Here is a 23,635-nt window from a genome sequence, read left to right as displayed (position 1 = left end):
TGTCTGGCTTCTCCCCGAGCCAGCTTCAAGGACCCCCATTCTCTTGCTGTCTCTTGTCCAAGCTAGGGCAGGCAAGCCTAGGCGGTCCCTGCTAACCCGCACTGTGGTTTTGACAGAGAGTAGTGCCCAGAGGTTGACACAGGATCATGGAGTTACAGAGAGCAAAACAAACTGAGCAGTGCTTATGACCATGCTAAAAACTGGGGCAGAGCAGGAAAGGGCTGAACTGACTACAGAGTGGCAAGTATCAGGTGTGAATGCCAGGCACAGGGTTTAATTCCATCTCCATTATTATGGGGCTGGGATAATAAAACACATGAAGCTACTGAAATGTTGCCTGCTTGTTGATCATGGGAGAACTTTCTCATTTTGTGTTTGTAAGTAAAACAATGGATCTTAATTTACTGCTGGTAATAGTAAAATTAACTGAGAAGCCCCAACACCTGTAGCCTTTTCCCAGTAAATGCTCACAAATTTTGAGTAAATCAACATTTCCCAACCCCATGAACAACAAAAGCCCCATAAAATCTGTTGCAGAACCATAGCATGAAATGGGGGAATCATTTTGGCTCAGCTTTTATTTTTAAACAGTGGTAGCCCCAACAACCTCCATGGAAAGGTCATACGGAAAACTGTAGCAGATGAGTAAGTGAAGCATCTCCAAAACTACCCCTCAAGAAGTTCTTCTCACAGCAGAATGCGCAAGATTAGCCCCACAATCACCTTCATTTTACTTCCATCCCAGGAGATACTTGAATAGGGCAGTCCACATGTGAATTCAAGACATGGAAATGGCACAAGGGGCAAAATCAACATGGGCAGGGTAATACCTAGGCTGTAAGCAAACATAGATCTGTTGTATAGAAATATATCAGATATCTGTAAAAACATATGCTTCTAGGCACTGAAAAAAAAATATTTCAGTTGCTGGGTACAAATGTTACCTCAGCATAGACTGTTCTGTAACGGTGTGGCTTGGTTACAGAGTGCTGCACTTCAATTGCATCTGGAAACACCATCCTTGACAGTAGATATGTGTTATGTATGTACATGCATCTTTTCATGGAACACGACTAGAAACATGGTATAGGAGAACATAACATAGGGAAAAGGTGGTCACTTAATATGAGTATCCAAGACATCAGTGGAGTAAAGATGGAACAGAAACACTACTGTCAGTTGAGCATGCCAGCTGGGGGTGTTTCTCTCCCTCTTCTCTCTACATGTATGGGAGTAGAAGGTTCACAATGGATTGTCCAAAGACCTGTAAATACTACAAGAAAAATGTAGCTTTGACTTAATAGCACAAAGCAAACCAGACAAGAACAGGAGTGCAGATAACCAAATAATTCCACTTCAGCATATGCATAGTGGCATACAGTCCATAAAGGATCACAACTTCAAAGGCTCCTAACAGCACCACATCTTCTTCTGAGTCACCTTAGCACACATTTTATTAGAAAACAAGATTGATACTACAGCAGAAAAGCAGCACTAGCTGCTGACTTGAATAAACTTGCAGTTTTATTTGAAAGTGCTCCCCACCACTCCCATTAGGCATTGGTTTGCCTATATTCTTAGTTAATACAAGCATACTTGATCCTGCAGTAGGTATGAGAACAAAGGCAACAGCATAATCATCACAGATCTAAATATGTAAAAGATAATGGCACCTGTCCCTTTGAAAAAGTCTCTTCTTCCAGAGGACAGAAAAGTTTAAAGCTTAGCACATCCTCTTGACATCAGGATCATTTCTGTCACCCAGAAGCAGCAGAAGTAACTCTCTTTTTAAACCCTGCCAAGACCTTGCAAAAGGTCTTAGCTAGGGAATTTGGACCATGTCAGAAGTCTCCAAGGCCAAACTAGCAGCTCAAGTGCCAAAGCCTAAAAAGAAAAGAAGATTGAAGTGAGTGCCTGCAACAGAATATGGATTGACTGAAAAGAAATCCTGACAAAAAAAAAAAAAAAAGCCTTTCAAAACATCAGGCTGGTAATTTATCAAAAGCTGCTAGTGTTACATTAAGGGACCTCACATAATCCATCATAAGCACTCGTAATGATTTCTCAATCTCTTCGTCCTAAAGTACTGAAAAGTTAGATGCTTCTAATGGAATACTCAGATTCAGATTAAAGCAGTGAATGGCTTTGACAGGACAGGATAGATGAAACAAATACGTCCATGCAGGAGAAGCTTCACACCAGTCATGTTCCATCAGGAATTTAATTGAAAGTCAAAAATATTAAATACACACACACTGTCTAACCAGCTGAATGCAGAGATATAGTACACGCTACAACCCTTCAGACAGCACAGAATTTGTCAAAGATGGTCACAGTACTACCATCATTCACCTCCCAGGTATGCCTGAGAAGTCTTCCTTACCATGCATAACTTGCAACAATTCTAAGTGCTATGTAATTTATACACTCTCCACAGAGTCAAGAGCAGAGCTTGGCCTTCTAGGACACAGGTAGATTAACAGGTTAGCACACAGTTCAACACAGAGCTCCATGCGACTCAGCTGTTCCACATCAGCTATTCAGCTGCCTCATAACAGGTTCTTACAGCAGAGCAGTGTGAAAGCACCTACCAAGGAAAGGTAAGCTCAGGCAACCGATGCTACCCCCTTAGTTTCTTTCTGCATTCATGTCCTATCATACCACTTCCACAGGAGTGGGACAAAAGGACATTTACTAAAATTAAGTCCCTGTCAGGAAATACTGCCTTTAGCCTCCTTAAGCTAATAGGTACCACCACAGGATCCTGGTTTCAGGGTCTTTTCAGTCTGTGGCTTGGACTCATTTTGCAACTCTGGACAAAGACACTTGCATGCTTATTTAGCCCTGGAAGTTTTATACAGCCTGCATTGTAACAGTACAGTTGGAATTAAAGAGGTTCCTTGCATCAACTATAATTTTTTTTTTTTTAAGAGCAGGAGAAATGTTAGATATACAGTACTGTGTTATCCTCCACAATAATGTGCTCAAAACCATTGTTTCTCATTTCCAAGCTTAAACACCTGGATATCTACTTTTACTTTCTCTAAGAATAAGAGAAAGCTTTAGCAATTATGAAAAAATGTACTTGAAGACCTTAAGGTTGGTCCAGTCATGCAGACTCCATTCTTTCAAGTGTTTGAATTCAGACGTCTTTCCCATTGCAATAGCTTCTGCCAGCTTTCTGAATTTCAACCCTATTTCCAGGGGAAATATAGCACAGTCTCCAAGGCTACATCCAGTCTAGTTATAGGGAACTGAAGAAGTGATGCTTCTTCACTTGCCTTAGAGACAGCTCTAAAGTTACTGTTAAAATAGCCTCTTCCTTTGAACAAAGGCTATGCTGCACATAATAGTGTTACTTTCTGTTCTATTGAGTCACTGTCATTCAGAAAGCAGCACTAAAAAGTGCATTTAAGTTTTTCCCCCGAAAGATCCACTTTACAGGCTTAAAAAGAAAGACACTTCAAGGAACACATCTCTAACTAGTAGCATTTTTAATGGAGGAGCTGGGTCTGGAAAATTCTGCAAAATGAGACATTGAATTCTCTATTTGTATACCCTAGTACTTCTTGAACTTGAACAATCTTTGCTTTTTTTAATAGAAGCAAAGATCAATAGCACATGGCAGGGAACAATGTTTCTAATCCATTCACAGAGCTGTTACATTTGTTTACAAACTCTCTCATGTTACACAGTGTATTCTCCCCACAAAAGTCCCTGTGAGTCAGGGCAGCAACTCTATTTTATATCTGGGATACTGAGGCACACTTGATTTAAACAACAAAAGAAATTTTTGGATGCTATCATGTGCCAACCAAGGTACACACCTTACCCTTTTGACATTTATAACATACTATTGTAGTTTGACAAGTTTTCCACCAGGCAGATTTAAGGGATTTGCCTTAAGTTGCAAACAAAAGCCAGGTGGAGTTGAGTGGCTTCTCTCCACTAGATGACCACAACCTTTGAAGAGTGGCAGTGCTGTAGAATGCAACACTAAAAGCTTCTATAGATCTTTGGTTTAGTGCCTTGCTCAAGATTACAAAGAACACACAGCAGGAACTGAACTCCCCTGAGCCCCAGATCTTCCTAACTTCAGGACTGTCTCCTGCTCAACACGAACAAAACTTTTCTGCAAGTTAACAGTTCCCTCCACTATCTATTTAATACATGAGATTCAAGCACATATTAACCCCTTTAAAAAAAAAAGGAGCTACGTGCTGGATGGAAGTAGCTTTGGAAGTATCAGAATAGCCCCAAAGTGGACACTATCAGCAAATGTTTAATCCACAGAAGCACGGGAGTCTTTTCTCTGTGTGCTCCTTTAAATGCCAGAGTGCATATTGCAAGGAAAGACTCAGTCACAGGCTAAAACATTCTGCGCAGCCCTCCACAGAACAAGTAGGTAAGTTAGTTTTGTCTTCAATGTTTGATATACATTTGATATACATACTTGTGTTACATCCTTACCTGCAAGGTACTAATATATCCTCCCACGCACTCCCTCTTGAGTATGGGAAAGGAGGGATGCTGGAAGAGTATCAAGTTGCATACGTTCCCAGGAAACTACTGCAGAAAGCTAAGTACTTAAATTTATAATCAGTAGCCAACTGTTCCACAGAGCTTTACTTAGTTCAGACCACCCCAAACTATGTTTTATTTATAGAAGAGATTTGTAATCACACCTTGGGGTAACCGTCTTTCCTTTATTTCTTCCCCCCCCCCCCCCCTGCCCCGCCCTTTCCTTTCTAAAACCAAGGCTTGGGTTGTGAACCAGACCATGGATTATTTTTTTTTTAATCCCTGGTTAGCCTAGCATGAAATTGTTTTCCAGGTAGCGATTAATTCTGCTGCAACTTTTCCCCCTTTTGGGTAATTTGCTATATTTGAGAAGACTATGCTAACCCATAGCTTCCCTGTTATCAGCAGTGTCGTAACAGCTGTGTCAAGCAAGTCCTTTAGCATCTCCTGTCACCTTGTATCCAACTAGTTCCCATGTATTTTTGAGGTAGTAGGTTAGCTTCTCTGAAATTAAGTGAACAGACTGGCACATAAGATGAAGGAACGATTTGTCAGCTTGCTGACTATTAGAAGGAAAATCTTTTAGAAAGAAAACATTTCATTGCAAAGGCTTTTTGATTTCTTTCTTTATAATTTCATGTTTACTGTAAAATGCAAACTAAGTGCCTGCTTCTCCCTAGTCTGCATTCTTTCCCTTTTGAGCTGCATTGTCCTCCAAACAGAACTAACACACCTTACTTTCAGAACAATTCGCCTTGCTTACAAAGTGAACTAAATGTGCCTTTTTGAATAGCATGGAGGAGTCATGTTTAGTTTAGTACCTTTCAGTGTTATGACAGCGTTTAACCCTCAGGGTAGATTAGTTGCCTCATATTGTAGTCTGATACAAATTCTTAAGTTTCCCCTCACACTTTTGTTTTCTTTTTGTTTCAACTCATTTCTCTTCATTTAGGCCCTTCCTATTATTTACTAATTTCCTGATGAGACTGTTCTGGATGTGATCCTTGCTCCTTCCAGCCATCAAACAAAGTTTTTTCTTGTTTTCCTACTAAGCTGGCACAACTGGAAAAATCCAAGGACATTTTGTCTGACTAAGGGATAAGGAACCCTACCTTAGCATAAACTTTACAAGAATCACACCCTCCCTTCTAGAAAAATCATGCAGCTCACTTCCAATTTGTTGATCAACGACTTCTGCTGAACAATGGTAGCAATGAAGTTCTTTCCTACACTTGAAGATCTCTCTGAACTCTTCTTTAGCCATGGCAATGGATCTGGATGTTAACACTTAGAAACTTGACTCTGGGCCAGTAATCGACTCTTGCTTCTTCTAGCCATTCTTCATCAGCAGCAGAATTTGAGCCCTTATTAAAAAGCTCTCTTCATTAGGATACTTTTAATCCAAATAACTTCAAAATGTATAAGTGTCACTTCCCCCTCACCACGTATCCCTTGACCCTAACCTACTTGGAAATATTAGCCCTGGAAGACTTGCAAGTGATACAATTCTGCTGACAACATCACAATAGCCAATCTCTTACAGGAAGAGATGTCAGTCTGCCTAATAGCTGGACTCATTACAAGTCACCCAGCTTACCTAGAAAGACTGCTTGACTCATTTCCAAGAACACCAATCATTTGCTAGATTCTTACTGGAACTTCAGGTAAGAGCTTAGTGCAATTTCACCAAGTGAAAAACATTCAGTAGGGAGAAAAAGGACTGAAACAAACATCCTTGGTTTTTCTAGATATTTACCATCTTGTTTACTTTTGTAAAATGAGTGTCAATTTCACTTAAAAAACAAAGCACTTTGTATTTAGGTTTTCTGTGCTCAGTTTCCTTTAAAAGCCACAAAGTTATTCACACAGCATTTTCAGTGAAAAGATGGCTTTCACTTTCATTGTTCTCCTTTCCCCATTCCCCTTTCAGCAGAAAAAAAATAATTTCAAAGCCAGCTCTGAACAGAATCTGTATTCAGAACATTTATTGCTTTAATTACTGTTTGCACATGAAGTTTCCAAGAGCATCCCTCTTCAGGGACATCTGCAGCTTGCCAGCTGAGCAGCTGGCTGAGAGAGAAGGCTCACAGGTTCTCTCCTCAGCTTGTTCCATAGGAGTTCCCACCTAGAGCTCAAGGCAAGCAAGACCTGAAATCCTGGTCTGGGACTCATCTTGCTGCCACCCAGGATAAAGCTGACATGTCTATCCTGCACAGTGGAGAGTTCAGATATTCCCAAAGTAAGTTAGCAAGGAAGCATAACATTGTATAGACAAGCCAAGTCTCAGGAGCAGACAGGCGATGCTCCTGTGGCATAGAGCACTCTGATCCAGCCAGGCTATATAACACAATCAGAGCTAACTTATTTAGCAGCACTTGAAGACCTTTGCAGTACACTGCTCTGCAAGGCCAGGAGAGATCTGCCACCTCACAGCTTCAGGCTCCATTCTCATTTAACAGGACAGCAATACATGCACACAATTAATGACATTAGATCAAGTGATACCGATAAATAAGGTACATACCATTTCTATCTTAAAATCTTTCAATTGATAAAACCTTCACAAGTAATTTAGCATAGATGTTGAAAAGATTTATGAAGCCAGACCACAGCTAAAATGCTTTGTAATACCACCAACTGCTGTGGCTTTTGTTGTGAAAAGCAGTTTGGCTTTGAACCTAGTTTCCCTTTTGTGATCCATTTAGAGGCACAGCAGACTACAGCTGGCATTTCACAGCACTATCAAAACTCCAAACTGGCACTGCCTCCAACAGTTTCCAAGCCAGGAAAAGCACAGAATATCTACCCCTTTTATTCTCAAGTCTCCACACTTGAAGTGTCACACTTGGCCATCTCTACCAGCACTGACATTACAATGACTAGGCAGGAAAACTGACATGCATGCATTCTCTTTGGCATATGGCTCCACAAGCTTGGGGGAGTGGCACCAAGACATACTGCTGCTAAGCATATGGTCACTACCATGCAAGTAGCCCACAGCACTAGTGACTAAAAGCTTTACCATCTAATAGGTGTTCAGTGGATGCAATCGGGTACAACTATACAGTAAGTCTCCACTGCCTCCCCCACAATGGGCAGCAATCAGTGCATTAAGTCACTGGATCAGATTTTCTGCTAGTTGTCCCAGTGCAAATAACCTGCATTCCACCTTCCTCCCTAAGGCTTACAGGTTACAGCAGGCAGGCAGCTTTGTATGTGTATCTATGCATCACTACACCAAGAATTGCACAGAAGGCATTACTCTTACAGTTCCAACTAAGCTAACTGCCACCTAGAGAGTTTGTGCTCTTAAAGGAATGCCTGCCAACAGAGGAAAACTCTCATTTGGGAGAAAACAGAGCAAGAGCTCAAATTCCAAGTGGCTGCTGACGGTCTAGAACACATTTCTTTTAGTTTGTGAGCAATAAACTACTGCTTATTTTAAGAAAATCAAGAATGAATATATTGTGAAATCCTCTCTCTGAAGAGATTAAGAACTGAAAACACTAAGAAAGCAATTTTACAGCTAGCATGATACAAAAGTTTTACATACCTTGTACTTATGTCACACAGCATGAGAGTATCTAATTTATCATATCCGAGATTAGGAAGCCACTATTATCCTCCTTTTCCATGCTGGGGACTGATACAAGGAATTAAATGGCTTGTCCAAAAGTCACACAGTTTGTCCACAATGCATCAAGGAAATTTATTTTTGGGCTTCCAAGCTATGGTCACACAAAATCATCCCCTTCCTTTAAAGGCAGTAACTTGGAAAAGCTGCCCAGTAGTTGGTATTTGAGGACAAAGATGCCAAAAAAATCAAGGCAGCATACAATACTGAACAGAAAAATAACCTGATTTTTGCAGATACTTCACAGGTACTTGTTAATACTTGTTCCTTTCTCAAAAGCTGTATTAGCTGGGCCATTACCCACACCATAGATTGCTGTACAATCTTAATGAGATGATACATTAGAGGACTAATGCTTAAGCAAGTGGGAAGTGTTTCTTCTCCTAGTGTCAGTTTGCATCAAAGCCTTAATGCTCGATGGCTAGGCTGCCATGGTGATTCAAGTTTTCCATCGCTTGTTTCCATATGCTGACTTTCTTTTGACATTGCAATCATTGGAAGGTCAAGAATCAAGACCCTTGGTGAAACTGAACTGCAGCCTAATCGATGGTTCAGAAAGTTTCACATTAAGACTAAAGCAGAAAAACATAGGTTTGAGAACTGAGTCCATGATATCTTAGCAAGTAAGGAATCCTGAGAAAATTAACTGTATTCAATGAGAAGTACAAGAGAGTCTTTTTCAAAGCAGGGGGTTTTATTTTCTTTTACAATCTCTACTTTTGAACACCAAGATGTGTGCCACCAGCCCCAAAGCCATTTCAGTATCAAATACATTAAAACAGGAAAATTACAGCTCAAACTCCCACCAAAACAGGAGCAATACAAGTTCAGAAGCATGCTATATTTTCTGAATGTCACAGCAGCTATAGAAACTCATTTTTTGTAAGGCAACAAGAACAATTACTCAAAAGAACACAGTGGATGGGGAAAGAACAGCAGCAAGGGGGCCTAAAGAGAATTAAAAAGTCTCTCCTTTTGGAGAGTGCTCTACATTCTAGCTAATCCAGAATAAATTACCCTTACTAGAGTAAAATACATGAAATTATACATGGTAGTGAAACCTAGGGAAATCTAACCTTTGCATTTCTTCATGGGAAAATAAGGCTATTGATGCATTCTTGCACACCCTGCGTATGAAGGGTTCAGTACAGGAAAGATCCCAGCAAGTCAGCTTCAGAAAGTGGTACGCCCCTAGCACCTGAACACCTGTACAGTTTCAATTAAGTACTGCACTCACACCAAGCAAAAAAGTTCAGGAGTCTGAGGAAGAAAGAATATCCGTAAAACTGTATTTCCTCATACAGATAGAGAACAGAGAAACTCGTCCATGAGTTCAATAAACCATGATTTGCAGAACAGGGAGAGGGTGCGACATCAAGCCAGTCTAGCTGAGAAGGTGGAAGCTTTCTTCTTGCCAAACGGTAGAGGCAAGAATACAACTGACATTTCATTCCCAGGCCTTAAGCTTCTCCATGTTGCAACCCAGTAGCCTACACCCTCCTAGTGGGCTTCAGCATGTCTCATTCTCCAGACTCACACCCAAAACAGGGCATAAATCCTTGCTCAGAATGGGTAGTTTAAGCAAGTCTGGCTGACTCTAGGAAAGGCTCCAACCATGAACTTCCAGACAGCTCACAGAAGCCAAGGGAAACAGCAGTAAAGTACCTGTCCTGAAGGAGGCTCTTGCTTCTCACCACTGCTAGGAGAGAACAGCAATGTCTTCTGCTGAGAAATGTATGGTTTTGTATAACAATACAGCAACTGATAAATGAGAAAATACAAGCACCTAGAGTAAAATTTAAAGAACTGCCAAGATCAACTGCAAATGACCAGTAACCAGTGAAGAGGGACTAAAGGAAGTAGAATGCAATCATATTTTCTTGTTGCAGATACACTGCTGTGTTTGGCGCAGGCATTAGCCAATTACTGAGCAATCCTGAGAACAATACATTACAATAACCAATTCTTTTAGTACTAAAGGCCTGAGCTAAGCATTTGCTTTGGTAGCTGGCATTTCCTCAGTCCATTATTTCAGAGATAGCATGTCAAAGGAAAGGAAACCTCAGTTCTGTTATTCATCTACAATTACTTCCTCTGTCTAGGTGCATATTTGTAAGTTGAGTTTTTTCCTCAAATAAACACTGGGGTAAAGGCAGCTACAGAATAATAAAAAAAAATCCATTTCACACAAGCAGTGTATTCCCACATGATCAAGTTGAACAGGAAGCAAACCAGCCTGTTTACCTTTATTACAGCTACTCCTGCCCCTGCTAAACCTTCCCAAGCACTGACAAATAAAGAGTTTCTTTGCAATTAGGAATTCCTGCTCAATCACCACACATTAGAGCTTCACACTCACACTACTGAATCTGATTTCCCTACAAGCAAATTTTCCATAGCATTTTGTGATAAGTGTGCATTGTCTCAACTGACTAATTTTGCAAGGCAGCACAAGGTATTCCAGGAAACATCACTTTGTACTGTTTCAGACACAGGAACACAGTAGTATTTAGGGGTGTTATGCAGTCATTTTACACCTATGTAACAAATGCATAGTAAGAAACCACACATACCATGCACCAGGTTTTACACACAGTGCGTGGAAAAGCTGGGAATATGTTTTACATGACCTGTTCTTTTATATAGCACAGAATTCAGAGTCCAACCAAACTGGAAAAAAAAAACATCAAGCAGCTTCTTTTCCATTCCTCACTGTCAAACACCCCCTCTGATAACCCAACTGAAAATAAAGAATCAAAGTAGCCCAGGATCTAAACCAAGTGGCCTCAGAGAAACACATCTGTGTTTTATTAGTACAGCCTGCTACATTTGTTAACAGCTTGCTGCAAGGATAACGTTAACTGGATACAACCTTGCCGGAAAAATGGCTCCTACAAAAAGTTGGCATTAGCTGAGGATGAAGGGCAATTAGCTGTCATTATTGCTTCCGGGGAACACAGTACAATGCTAGCTACCTACAAGTTCAATAAAGCAGCAGAAAAACTCAAAACTAGGGAATTTTCATCACTGGAGAGTAAGTACTCACTAAACTTTGCCTGCTGAGCTGATCTGAAAAATCAATGGACAGCATTTTTGTCATTATCCTAGGTAAGTTTAGCTGAGGATAAAAACCTGCTTCAATTAGAGTTTCCATGAGGCAAACACCGACCCATTTTTACTTTGAAGTATGTTTTCCACACCTAACTCAAACCAAGGCAAAACTACCTGTGACTGAGCTTGCTTTCTTTTAAGTCACTATAACCTCAAGTCCACTTAACAATAAGTCTTACAATGAAATGTGAATTCATGCCATTTCTACATGGTTCTACAAGCCATTATTTCAGCTCCTGTCCATTTCAGCTAACACAAACCAAGAGCAACACCACTGTGTTACAAATGGTCCCTGCTGATGGCTCTTTTGTTGCAATCTGTAATTTAATAACCACCAACAAAAAATGTCTGGCTGGTTCAGGAGTAGAGCTTGTTTAATGCTTTAATTGGTACTTATTTTAAACAGTTCATTAGAAAGACAGCACTTTCTGCCTGATTTTACAGCCTATCCGACCTGACAAGCAGAAGGCCAGCCACTCGGATCAAGCAGGGACGCTAATTAACAAGCCCCAGGTCTGCTCTCTCTTTACAAACACATTAGGTGCTACAGTAGGGTCACAGGGGAACAGAGGCAGCATGCTGAACAGTTTTGAAAAGCTTTTTGTTTCCATGTTCCTCCTCTAGCAAGACAGCCCACTGATGGATTACACAGCATTTCAGCAGAGGGATTGGGTAACAAAACTGGGCAAGAGGCTCTGAAGATGACTTTCACAACTGCTGCTGCTAGGTCACCTACATTCCAGAGCAGCAATCCAACACTGTAAATAATGCACTGCACCAGGAAGGAAGTGCACAAGCATGATCTCCTTTATATTGCATCTCTCCAGCACAGAGCAAACAGGTCTCTGGCACAGTCAAGCTAGGAGCACTTTCACACAAACCAGTGAGGTCTACAGTGTTTTTCTAGGAAAAGCCTGGATCAAGCAGACTCTCAAGTCAAGCACATTAGCAAACCTCAACATGCAGGGAGTCAGCACACACATTTTTGGAGATCTGAGTCTTACTCCCAATGCAGCTGCTTCAGCCTTACATCGGTGGATTTTGGTCACTTCCAAAGATGATGCTTAGGTGTACTACCCTTACCTTTATCTCAGCCCACGTATCCATCTGAAGCTGTCATCTCTAAACTGTAAAGACGCAACTTAAGGCAACTTCTCTTCAGCAGATTTATCTGTAATGTGATGCCCCAATGATATAAAGCCCACACCAGGCTACAGTAAATACCTGCTCAGGGGCTTTGTAAAAGCATTCCTTTTCTTTAAAATCAGAAAGCATTAGGGTTCATTAACAGAAAACAGCTTTCTAAAAAAATAGAAAGACTAACGAAAATGCAACTAATTTAAAGTCTTCCTTCTTTCAGAAAGCTGTATTTCCCTGAGGCATTTTTGTGCTTCCTGGTACATTTTACTAAAAAAACAAAATGTTTAATTTGACAGTGGAAAACACCAAACTCATTCAGCTCTAACACTACATTGAGAACTACATTCAGCCCCAGCATAAAGAAACTAGAGGCCAGATCTCAAGCTAACTGGAGTTTGAAGGGATCAACTGACATTCAAAATCTTTACTAGTTCAAGAATAAAAAAACATTAGCCAGTTAAACCATGCAAGAAACAACTATTAGAAGGCAAAAGACAATGCACATTAAAATACTACACAAAATCTTTACCCTATTTTTAAGTGTAAGTTTTCATAAAGTCAGTACCAAAGTAAACAACTTTTAAGAGACACTTTTGGAGCTGAAAGGTTAAGCCTTGCCGTAACGACCCAGTGTCAAAGTGGAGCCACAAGAGAAGCCAATTATCTCACAAATGGGTAGCATGGCACCTCACCTTTTTTAAAAATGTAAGGAAATGCAATTCCCCAGAACACAAACAGACTTTTTCTTGGGAAAACCAAAGCAACTCTTAAGACTTCCAGCTGTACAATTCTGACTGCGCAGCAGGAAAGTATCATAGGTTCAAGTACAGTCTTGACATTCTTAACTACCTAGTTCTTAAGACTGTATAAAAGCATCACACTTAGAAAAAAACCCCACTCAACTACTCTTTCTGCCACTGGTCAAGAATTAGGGCACATGGAGAGCACACCTGAGCTTCTAACATTCAATTCACAAATCCATGCTGTTGCATAGCATATTTTACCTCTTACATTTCAACTCCTCCAGAAGTTTTTCTGCTGCAGCAGTATGCCTTCATTCAGTCAGGAAACTGTACAGTAAGGTTGCAGGTGCATGGCCTTTAAAGGAAGAATAGGAGGTGTCTTCTCAAAGCTGTGTTGCCAGCATGATGATAGCTCAACTTCTGCTGTAGCACCTTTGCATTATTTTGAATGCCTGGAAATCAGAGAGCAAAATGAATCACTGAAGATGACAGGCAGTCATCTTTGCAGCTGCATTTTATGGATCATTCTGAACTTACAGGGTAAAGCTTTTCATTATTTCTGTCTTGGTTATACAACACCAGCTGCTAGGTGCCACCAGTGATGCACAGCCCCTTGGAGAGGGACATTTATCTAAGACTGTCACGAACAACCAGCAACTAGATATGGCTGATATGCACGTGACTTGACAGCACTATCAGCTGGTTACCAGGTCATCTGTTTTTGTTCTGGTACTCCTTCAGCCCTTTTGCACACTTAGCACTGTCTTCTCTCCCTACATCTGGACATGCCCATCCTCATTTTTGCATGCTTTTTACATTTTACTGAGTGACACAGAAGCAACTTGCAAACCTCAGAAAATGGTATTAACACAACCCATGCCGTGGTGTGCTAGAAGTAAAAGCAAAATAGGGCTGGGTCTAGTAAGGTTGGTGAAAACTTGACTCAAAGATGTCAGGTAGCTCTCATGAGCCTGCAGAAACATGACTTACCTCAGCTAGTGCTGCCATTCCTATTGGATGAATATAAAGCTTTCCCAGGAAGAACAATTCTATTACTAGCAGAGATTTTTTCAAATGGGATTTTTTTTCAAAAGGTATTCCAAATTCTTTCCATTTGTAGTCTCCAGTAGTTTCATTAAAGAGGAGGAGTCACTGTTCAACAAGATGTCCAATTATAGTCTTCTCCCTGCATAAATAACCAGCCCTTTTTAACCTGAACTTTGAAAGCTGCTGCTTTTAACATGCTACCCCAAAGCTGTTTGACTTTGAGTAGATGGAGCAATAGGCAGGCAGGATTAACCACTCTGAACTATTAAAATCAAGGCAGCAATAAATCTGACAGTGTTGTAACAGTCAATTTGCAAATGCAAAACAAGTAGTGAAATTTAGCCAATAAACTACCAAGTCATTTGCTTTTTTGCTCATTGCAATTGGAGAAAGTGAGGGTCTGCATCCAAGGGAAGCACTGTAAGTTTCACATCAGTGAATATGGATATAAGCAGCCAGACAATGCTAAAAGAAAAGGGGAGGGCAAGTACGAGACTGAATGATGCTAATCAGAAGGGTCCCTTTTGGATTCTTTTCCATCTGTATTCCCCACCCTCCCTGAAGCCTGTTCACCAATCCTGATGTCACTTTCTTTAATATCTTAACACTTCCATATTTCAAGCTGATAATGAAATGTGAGACAGCAGAAACTTCATCTCTTCACACTTACTATAACATACCCACACATTAATTTCCTGTTTAATCAATTATAATATTTCTCACAAAAGCAATTTTTCCAGGGAAATGCATAAAGCCAAAAAGATTTCCCCAAACAGTTCAGTCAAGCCATTTATTTAGCAAGTTTAGTTTTCAGATACATGCTTGAAGAATGAAAGTGATACTTCAAACCTAATTGGAAAAAAACCTACTATGCTGAGATTTAATACCTGTTATGAATGACCACAGAAGTCAGGCATTTGCTGTGTACTTTGCTGCACTATACTCCCTTAAATAGCTTTTATATTCATTGTGACAATTACAGTCTGAACATTGAGACAGGCAAGCTGTGCAACCTAATACATTAACATCAAGAAAAGGAGATAATGCTATTAATCAAGAAACCTCTGATTTAGTCCTGTGTCCTTACTGCTTCATCCAATGCTTTTCTGCAAAAAAGGAACAACACAACAGCTACAGACTAGTTTTATACTTTTAGGATATTAGAATTTTATCTGAAGGTGTGACACTCAGCCTCCTCCCCTGCAGCTGACAATACAGATACTAAGACAGTTCAGATGCTCACAGGATGCTTTTCTACAAGCCAGACAGAACCAACAGGGCTTAGCATCCTAACACTGAAAGCACGCATGGGACAACTCCCTCCAGACTTTCCTGGCACTCTGGAGAGAATTTTGGCCTCAGATGCATGGAAGACCTTGGTACAAATCATTATCTCAGATGGCCATCTCCCAGCCTTCCCAGCATTTCAGAGGAAGACAGACCCCTAAGCATGAGAACTACTATCTCCCTGTAAAACAGGAAGAGTAATTACAGTAACTAGATACCTCCTCAGTATACAACAGCCTTTTATCCCCACAGCTGAAGATCCTGCCTCATCATTAAGGCACAGGGCAAGGCTCCACTGCAAGCTTCCATAAGTGTTTAAGAGCAAAGTATTTCCTACCCTTTATAAAGAAGCTGATTGCTATGCATGAGCCTAACACCTACTACTTGACAGCCCCCATTCTACAGGAGTCCAGATCCTACATTCATATGCATAGGACACAGTGAGATTCAAGCTGAAAACAGCTGCTTGTTGCAGTGTAAATATTGGGGACCAAGTTCAGCACAGTCACTAATCCTGAAGCTCTCTTCTCATCTCCTCAGTCATTCTGATTGTAGCAGTGATACAGAACACTTCTGCTGAATTTCTGGAGGGCCAGGCTAAACCCTCACCTAACTTCATTGCACAAGAATTAAAGCAGGACCAACTTCAGACTCTTACTAACAATAGCAAGCTGGAAGTAATTCTAAGCACGATAGTTTCGCTATTGGATACCTCATAATGTGCCTCTGCTACACTATTTGCTAATGATAAATTGGAAGATGCTACCTTATAAATAATGCAGGTTTACCACAAATTGGTATGTTGGAAATAAATCCAAGTCCTTAAGCATCTCAGCAAACACCCTTGTGCCTTAAAGAGGAAGAAAGGAAAGATATGAAGAGAAGATGCAGGAACAACTCCTCAGCTAGTCTGATGAAAAGCACAGATCTCAAACAACTTCACTGCAATAACAACTGACAAATCACTTTCACAACTCATTTAGGAGCCACCATTTAAGACTTGCCAAACTGTGTATCTTATAGTTTTGCCAACTATCAACTATGTTCTCAAGTATTTCCAGGATACCTGATGTCATCATGTAAAATAAGTCACATATATGAAGGCTGTAGAATGTAGGCTGTACATCAGCTATCCTACCTCTGACAATTCTACCAAAGCCCTGAGATGAAACTGCAAATATTATACATCCAGGCCTAATAACTGGTTTATCAAAATTACTTAACACACTGTAGTCCTCTGATCATCATGAACTTCAAGAGGAGATCCTCTGTAAAATGTACTATCCACATTGTCTCAAATAGGTAGACTTAATAAATTTTTTTTCTTATTCAGAAAATTTAGTAAGGCCCTTCTTCACCAAACCCTTAGGAGTGCTTTAAGCACCTGAATACTACTTCCAAAAAGTCAGCAGGAATAACATTTGCAGCATGTCCTGAAACTGTTCTCAGTATGCACAAAAGCAAGCTAGAATATAATTTACTTGCTTGCTTCTAAACTGAAATTCCTCAGGACAAACATTGGGTTGTAGGAGGTAAAATACAATAGCCGGATAATTACAAAGGTTTCTAATAAAGTTACTTGCTCTGGTTATTATAGCCTTTGAATAGTTCTTCTTGCATATACAGGAAACAGTATACATTTGAAATATTACACACTTACATTATCAGCCACCATGAAAATCTGCAGTCCTTTGAAGGAATGCCTGCAATAGTTCCCTCCCATACACTGCACCATCTTTCGCCCCCCCATAGCACCTCTTAATTTCATTTTTGTGTTTATTATACTTAATATTCAGCTCATGTGATTATTTCAGGAACTCTCCTCCAATTAATAACATGCAGATTTATGCAGTTCTCTAGTTTGCATACCTAATTTTCCTCACACAGTTTGCCTGCTTTACTATAATTCCTCTGATGCTTACTTTGTTTTAACATTCTTGCGAAGTTAAAAAGGAACTATCACTTGAACATTCATTATTAATTTATCTTAAGTATCTCCAATTAATTCTCTGAATAGATTGGTACTTTATGACATTTGTTATTGATTGTTTGGAAGCAAACTTACAGTTACCGAAGGAGCACAGTTTTCCTAGCTCAAAACTTGAGTTTAAGTATTCTTCTGCTAAGAAGTCTTACAGAGGCAAGCCAAAGTTATAGCCTAAATGGTTAAAACAGCCCATAAACCGCCCATCCTTAGGACAGATATAAACCAAGACAGACTGTTTTCAGCAAAGACAACCAAAGCCTACAGTTTTAGCATCACTAACATAGCAAGAGGATCTGGGATTATATGCCTCTTCACTGCTCTTCTGTAGTAGAAATACATAAGCTCACCACCAATATCTTATAACTCTTTAAGAGACAGATACAAAAACTGAGGAGGTGAAGTGATTTCTTTTGTCCAACAGCCACTGAAGCCAAGAAACCTAGAAATACTGCCTAGGAATTGAAGAGTCTTAATTTTAACACTAGTATACTCCTTGACTCCACATGGGACAAAAGCAGGAGACATCAGACAGAGAAAGCCACCCTGGATTATCTTTCGTATTTTTAAAGTCCCCCTCCCCTCCTACTCAAATATTTTGTAAAGGAGCACTTAGCTCAGAACATTCAGCTGAATATGCTCAACTCCCCTGCCAGTCCCCCTCTTCTCAGAGGAAGAAAAGCAAGGATATCCTTCACTTCCTGTCCAGACTTTTTTTTTTAAAAGACATTTGCTTTCAACTTACATGACTGCAAAGTAACCAAAAATGCAAGGAGTCCAAGTTCATCTGGCTTTTTAGCAGACCAAAATTCACAGCCTGAACAGCACAGCCCAGTGAAACAGGTCCCAACAGAATCATACACATATTGGAAGAACCAGCAAGGTTCTGCACCCAGAACCAGGCAAGTTTTAACTCCTGGGGTTGTCTACTGCCTGTCCTGACACCAGGCAGCTCATTAATGGAAAGAGCTCCTTACACTACAGAAACTCAAGAGGAGTAAAGGAGTAGCTGGTGCTGCTCTGACTTGGCCTCACAAGCTGGTCAACATAAGTCTAGACCAGAATTCCCTTTCAACTGGGAGGTCTAAGAAGGGAATTCTCACAATTGCCACTCACCAACTCCAAGCCTGACCAAGCCAAGGTCAGGAAAAGTGGGCAACTGTTCAGAACCAGTAAGATGCCCCAAAGATTAGGGATCAGGAATACTGCAAAGAATCAGTTAGAAGAAATGAGGCTAAAAAAAAAATAAATGAAGAGGTCAGCTGAGAGGCCAGGCCAAGACCAACACAGACTAACCACAAGAACAGCACATCTCAGAAGGCATGAATGCCAAGAAGGTTGCCAGAGTCCTCATGGACAGCTAACTTGACTGAGGTCTCACAGAACTCTGTCACTAGAACCAACACAGACCCCAAGCAAATAAGCAAGGAGCCCTACACAGGTAGGTAGTATTACAGCTTTGTGGGCAACAGCAAAAGCAGCATTTTTAAGAACTGTACAAGACTAAATGTCACAAGAACAAGCAAAAAATGGAAGTACAGGAGAGAGTTCTACCTATGAGGTCTTCCTTCAGCAGCTGCAAATGCCCAGGCACTGTCTGCACCCAGAACCAGGCAAGTTTTAACTCTTAGGGTTGTCTACTGCCTGTCCTGACACCAGGCAGCTCATTAATGGAAAAAGCTCCTTACACTACAGAAACTCAAGAGGAGTAAAGGAGTAGCTGGTGCTGCTCTGACTTGGCCTCACAAGCTGGTCAACATAAGTCTAGACCAGAATTCCCTTTCAACTGGGAGGTCTAAGAAAGGAATTCTCACAATTGCCACTCACCAACTCCAAGCCTCTTTCTTACCCTAAGAGACTCTCTTGTTAGATATGCAGTATTTTTCACTTAGCATTTGGAAATATTTGGTATGTAGGTACAAGTGAGCAATTTACTTAGCCAGGTCTCACATACAGTACAGAGAACTAAAGTCTGGTTTATTTCATCTGTTTAACAAATATGACTTACTAGGTGTACATTTCTACTTGGGCTAAGCAACACAAGTCTTGGTGAATCAAGAATAGAGGAATTCAGTTTATGAAGTGCAAAGGAAACTACTTTACAACAGCAGAAAGGCACTGCACACCAGAAAGCACAAGGAGTCAGAAGCTCAAAATGCACATGCCATCAGCTCCCCAAGTGAAGTCTAAGAACCTCTGTTGACCCAATTGTTTTCAGGGGTACCGTTTATGTGCAGTAAGGACTTCAGGTATGTAAAATCCCACTGCATTGGAGCTATTAATCATGGCACCCAAAAGCCTCTTTCTAGAGACACCATTATTTGGACCCACACCTGGCTCCTCTGCTTCATCAATACATTCTCACTCTTTAGAAAACAAAGGGTAAGATGAAATACAATTGTTCTTCTCATTCAGCTGCCTGTGTCAGTCAATAGCTAAATGCTGCAACACTCTCCTCAGCCTTCTTTGGTTTTTTGCCCTCGTATCACACACACACACTGTGTCAAGCAACATTTGACTTCTAAAATCATCCTTTACCCAGGGAGCTGCATGATTGACACTGACAGAAAAAGGAAAGAAAATGCAAATGGAAAAGACGACGCAAGTGCCGGAACCTGCTCAATCTAACTGAAAAATAACTCATTTAGCAGAAATCGTTTAGAGAAATAAATGCTGTCAGAGCCAGAAGTCAAACAGTAAATAAGCCTTACCCAATTTAAACATGTAGCTGCTTTAAAACATCCTTCACAGTAATGTGCAGTTTAAGCACTTAGGAAAGTTGCCAAGAGGTGTCAAAATAGTAAAGTCTGAAAATAAAATTGCATGTAAATAAATCCCCCTCAGCTCTGCCAAACATCTCAGGCTCACCAACTATAACAAAGCTATGTTGTATTAAAGAGAAAGCTACTTTCCAGTCATGTGTGGCCAAAGTACAGTTTTCTTTGCCATGCTGGAACAAGCCACCAGCACAGACCCTCTTGGTCTCTGCTCCCATCCCCAAAATTCCATCCTCATTTTTCTGGTATTTGGTGTCTTGGTACCTTCGCACACAATTCATAATCCAAATACACAGAAAGGCTAGAGAGATGTGTGCTTTTGTTGTTTGTTTACATTTGAATAATACCATTAACCATGTTTCCCTTCAAATGTTCTCACTTCTGGTCATTTCATTGAAAGAGCCCATGCTAAACAAGACAGACAGAATCTAAACTTCTCTAGGAAAAATAGGAGAACAATTCATTAACAGGGATCTAACAGGCACCTGTCAAGATCACAGGTTGTACATGCAAGGTAAATGGGGGAATTTAATTCCACAGTAAGCAAACTAGGACATAGCTCATTAAGATATCAGGCAGACTAAAAGATAAGAAAAATAAGTGCCCCTGACACAGCACAGCATTACTACACACAGTCACTCTTACCTATTACACATAACTGCAAAATTTACCAAATAATGCTGTGAAAGGCAGAATGGTTTCCAAAGAGGTCTGAAGAGATTGGTAAGTGACAAAGTTCCAGAAGATATCAAGCCACATCCAATGCTCAAAGATGCTATCAACTAAAAGCAGCTTAGACCACCTTTTAGGGCTAGATGAATATATTTCTTGCATTTCATGTCATCATTTCCACATCCTATTGCTACAACCAATCACATAACTGTAACAGCTCTGTGCCTTATGGCTTATGTCATGCAAAGTTACACAGCCACTTTACTGCACCCTGTCCTCCAATCACCCACATTACAGTGAATCTACAGCCAGCTTCTGGTAATGAAAGCAAGCCTTAAAAGTGCTACTACACATGATAGTTTTATGTTCTTTCATACATTTAACTTGCAACTAGCAAGACGTTTCACATTCCTCCTGCCCAATTGTTCACTTCTGAGCCTTTCCTTATTCAAAAGGGCAGATGCACATACCCACCCTGCCTGTTTCCCTTCTCTTGTGTGAGCAATGGCAAATAGTAATTAGCGTAATACTAACAGCCCTCTCTTCAAAATACTCTTTCTACTGCAAGTGTATTTTAAAAGAAAGCCGTACCAACATTGAACATCAAAGCTGCCAGCTGCCTTATCATGCACTGGGACTGTACAAGATCTCTTGAGCTAAACAGACTTAAACTGGATCAGTAACTTGAGTGAGAGACTTAAAAATATCCTATTACTGCAGAAAGTTATATTGGCAATAGAGCAGACTTGTGTCTGCATTTCAGCAGTGCCTCAGGAGAGTATTTGCGGACATTAGTTCCATCTTCACTGCTTTCTGGTCTTAAGGTTGCAACTCTACTTAAATGTAAGCATAAATGCTTCTTTTCTGCTAAAATCCAACTGTTATGGTTGGGAAAGACTCCCAAGTGCAAGAGAACTGCTTCTTATATATTCCTGGTATTCCGCCACCCTCTCCTTAATCCACACTGTGCTAACAGCATCCAAAGGCAGCAGGGAAGAGGTATTAAATATTAAATCACCTTCAGTATGCCACCTTGCTTCAGACAAAGCTGGGGAAATCTGGGCAATGCACCTCAAAGACAAGCTAAGGAACTATCCTGAGGAGCAGGCTCCAGCAGAATGCAGTCCAGGCAGCACTCTCCTCATCATAGGGGATCTAGGCTTCAACATAAGGCAAGCCAGACCATTAAATATTCACCAGGTAGGTTTTTTTTTCCAGGAACTGAAGTTTCAGCATCTCAATTTAAAAAAGCTAAAGGCACATTTGCCATTAAGTCAGTGTTCCCTCTCAAGGGCCTTAGTACTGCCATGCAGAGCAAGATATCCCCTTTCCATCCCCAACTTACAAAATGCACCTCCCTGTCCCTTTCTCTTCATCTCAGTTAATGAATTATGCAGTAGCAAAGCACTTTGGTATTCCATTCAGATAAGAGTAGAGAGCCTCCCCTGTAGTAAGGATAGCATTGCTCAGCAGAGCACTCCTGAAAAGATGGAGGCCCTTCTTCCTCAGGTAACTATTCCTATTCAGATGCCCCAAGGCAGAGTCCATCTGCACACCTGCCACAGTAACAGCATTGTCATAAATAACGCACAATGCAAGCAGCAACAGCCAACTCTTCTCCCATGTGAAGCTGCTCTGGAGACTCAGGAAGGCAGAGGAACCATTGCTTTTTAGTTCCTTGTCCCCTCCTCCCAAGAGACATGCAGCCTGAGAGAGATGAACAAAAAGGCACATACAGACCTTAACAGCCAAACTTCTCACCTGTTGCTGCCCTGTCTGTCAGTATTTCTACTTTGTAGGAGCTCTACAATGCAGATTTGAATCTGCAACCCTTAACACAGACCTCCAATTTACTATGCAAGTGCCATGTTCCCAGCAATCACACTTCAATGAACAGATGTATCTCAAAATCCAGTAGAAGGTATAGTTTGCTAGGGGGCTCATTTCATGTGAGGCTACTAAGACTAATGACAAAATTTTCCGCCGAACTGCACTGATGTAGCATCTACCCCAAATTCTGGACAATTTAATAGGCTGACAGAATCCAGAACTCTACGATTTCTTGTTTTGGCCTCAAAAAAAAACTGTCCCACACATACACCTCCAAAGCCTGACAGTTTTGTACTCTATGCCATCTACTATCCAAAGCTACTTCTCCATTAATATTCAGTCCATAAACATTGCTAAAGTACAACTGCACATGTAACATAAGAAGCTCCATGCATTGCAAACAAGTTTTACACCCTCAAAATACTGAGCACAAGATACTACACATTTTATTTCATAAGGAAATCAACCAAAATACGATCTCTCTATCTGTTGATTGCTGAGAGCTATTCCCATAGAGAGTCTTGAAAAATACTTCAAGCCCTACCTATTAGTCAGTCTCACAGCACCACCACAGAAATACGACTTTTTAGGAGAGTAGGGAGACAAGTTCCATATAAAGGAGCTGGAACATTCAGACAAGATCAAAGGTACCAGCTCCAATGCAAGTCCCATCAGCCCTTCATGACTACAGTGCGGTTTTCAGGATTGCATCTAAGCTCCTAACTACACTCAACAGGCCAAAGGCAGGCAGGAAAGGGCTTTTACCACACCTTACATGAAGCTCAGCATACCTGCACTAGCATGTGAAGATTAAGAGTCTAGTCCCACACAATAAATTAAATTTTTAAGATCTGGCAGGTAAAACACACCCAGCAAGGCTAGACAGGGA

At 40.7% G+C, this 23,635-nt stretch overlaps 1 long non-coding RNA gene across 2 annotated transcripts in view; it reads right to left on the bottom strand.

Annotated features, from left to right (window-relative positions):
• Positions 1–573: 573 nt before the first annotated feature.
• Positions 574–23,635, bottom strand: part of LOC141732423 (uncharacterized) — a 41,729-nt gene continuing 18,667 nt past the window's right edge. Inside the window, exons 3-5 of one of the 2 annotated variants that reach the window (XR_012584103.1) lie at positions 14,140–14,335; positions 13,411–13,601; positions 574–1,884 (exon numbers count right to left, since the gene is read on the bottom strand). This is a non-coding gene — a long non-coding RNA (uncharacterized LOC141732423). The remainder of the gene's footprint in view (positions 1,885–13,410; positions 13,602–14,139; positions 14,336–23,635) is intronic. The other variant, XR_012584104.1, reaches the window with a different exon arrangement.

The sequence above is a fragment of the Larus michahellis genome, chromosome 17, assembly GCF_964199755.1.
Source record: "Larus michahellis chromosome 17, bLarMic1.1, whole genome shotgun sequence".
In the NCBI taxonomy this organism is placed as follows: domain Eukaryota; kingdom Metazoa; phylum Chordata; class Aves; order Charadriiformes; family Laridae; genus Larus; species Larus michahellis.
This window is presented reverse-complemented; position numbering and strand designations above follow the sequence as displayed.